We start from the raw sequence: 2406 nt of genomic DNA, 5'->3' as shown, positions 1-2406 counted from the left end.
AAATGCATGTTTTAATTATAACATGTAATTGGCTGTATTTGAGCTTTATTTTCATAAAGCTGTTTTATGAGCTTTAATCCCTGTTATTCATGTTACCAACTTTTATTCAATGAACCGAAAAATAATATTTGGCTTTTAAATCAAATACCTTAAAATAGAACATGTGGAAAATATAAAGTTCAATTTATTGACTGTTCATTTTAGTTACAATTAGTTATTCATTGATTTTTTCTCAACTCAATGTTACTGATTACCTAAAATTTACTGAATCAACTTTTGTCCAAATGGTTCCCCAATGAGTTAGCAAATACCTGTTTTATAATAGAAATTATGTAAAACAGACTTATAAGTATTGAAATGTAGGGTTTGAATTGAATTTATCTAATATTGGTAACTATTTTCTCATCTAACATACTACATATTATTTTTTTACAATCAAAGCTAAGTATTTGCTTATAGGCTGGCTAGGCATGATAGGCTGATTTGGATATTATAATCTAATAGTTGTCTATTCAAAGCAAATTTATAATAGTCCCTTTAATACAAGGAGCTTGCAATATAGAGAAGGGGACAGATATTTGCAAACATTTAAAGTAAATTAGTGTAATATTTTATTACTTGTGTTATGATTGAGCAAAGTAGCATCACTGGGAAAAATTAGTAAAAAATACAAAAAAAACCCTTTTTTTAAAAAAAGGGATCTGGGAAACATTATAGAATAATGAAATTTAAGCTCAGTCCTTTAAATGTGACTACTACTTCAATAGGTGGAAACAGAGTATTAATTGGGGAATTCGTGGTGAGGAGAATAGAAAAAGCATAGATGGAGAAGAAAGTCAAGTGTATGTTATCCATATCACACATGGAGCAGGACTGTATATAAATATGAACTTATAAGTGTTCTGGAAAGCAACATTTCTTTGCATAGTAAAAATTACTTCATAATTTCTTTTAAATATTAATATTTGATTTATTAACATTACAACTTTTAAAAGTGAATTTTTTCCAAATGTTTGGTATTAACTTATAAATTATTTTAATTTATAAATTTCAGCATATTTTGACTGAAATGGAGTGCAATTTCCTGATCACAGCTCACTGCAGCCTCAAACTTCTGGGCTCAGTCACTCCCAACATTCCCTCCAGAGTAGCTGGGGCTACAGATGCATACCATTATGCCCAGCTAATATTTCCATTAAATTTGCTTCAATTGCCCAACTACTAAAACCTTCCCAAGTAAGTGTTAGCTTTATCAATATAAGGGGCCCTTATAGTCTTAAATACTGCAATAACATTATATATTTGTGAAATAAATAGCTCCATTTTATTCACTTAATCAAAATTTTAATTCAAATCACAATTACAGTAGATTGTCTCAATGGCTGAAGTCACTAGATTAAACAATCAATCACGTTGAAGTGTTTCCTGATGCTGGTGTTATCACTAAGGAACTTTCTCAATGCATTGCACTAACTGGAGGTGCTGCACTGGTTGCTGATTACGGTCATGATGGAACAAAGACAGATGACTTCAGAGGGTTTTGTGGCCACAAGTTTCATGATGTCTTAATTGCCCCAGGAAGAGCAGATCTAACAGCTAATGTGGACTTCAGTTATTTGCAAAGAATGGCACAAGGAAAAGTAGTGTCTCTGGGCCCAATAAAACAACACACATTTTTTAAAAATATGGGTATTGATGTCCAGCCGAAGGTTCCTTTAGATAAATCAAATGAGACATCAATAAGACAGCAATTACTTCAAGGATATGATATGTTAATGAATCCGAAGAAGACGGGAGAAAGATTGAACATTTTTGCCTTGCTACTTCATCAGAGACTTCAAGGTGGAAGGAATCAGATGAATGTATGTCAGTCAAAACGTTATGCATCTCCTGTAGCTGGGTTTAGTGAACTTGTTTGGCAGTTATATCTCAGCTTGAATATTTTACCCTTTGGTCTGCCCAGGAAATCAAAACAACGGAAACACATTTCATACATTGCAGGTAAATAAAGAAACACAAAATATCAAAATGTTGTTTTGATTTATTTTTTCCCTATATTTAACTCTAAATTTCTTTAGGTTAGAAAGACTTTGCCTACATTGAAGTGCTTTCCCCAGAAAACATTGACCAATAACTTCACAGTGGAACTTTCATATGTAATCGGAGATAATCTTCAGCTCTCCATTCTGTACTCCCACCCAGACACATAATGGATTCTTACCTACATTTATGACCACTATAACAGAAACTTCATAACTTATTCACAGGAATTAATCATAAAGTTCATATCCTCAGATCCATATTACATAATTACTTAAGTATTCTCTACTCAAAGATGTCCAAAAACCCTTGCTGGATATTTAAATAACTAAAGGAATGAATATGATAAGGAATAAAAGTGAAAAA

The 2406-nt window shown here is 31.8% G+C and overlaps 1 pseudogene; it reads left to right on the top strand.

Moving 5' to 3' along the window:
* The first annotated feature begins 1409 nt into the window (after window positions 1–1409).
* LOC701637 (protein arginine methyltransferase NDUFAF7, mitochondrial pseudogene) lies at window positions 1410–2009 on the top strand (annotated as a pseudogene).
* The last annotated feature ends 397 nt before the right edge of the window (window positions 2010–2406 follow it).

The sequence above is a fragment of the Macaca mulatta genome, chromosome 8, assembly GCF_049350105.2.
Source record: "Macaca mulatta isolate MMU2019108-1 chromosome 8, T2T-MMU8v2.0, whole genome shotgun sequence".
Taxonomy (NCBI): domain Eukaryota; kingdom Metazoa; phylum Chordata; class Mammalia; order Primates; family Cercopithecidae; genus Macaca; species Macaca mulatta.
This window is presented reverse-complemented; position numbering and strand designations above follow the sequence as displayed.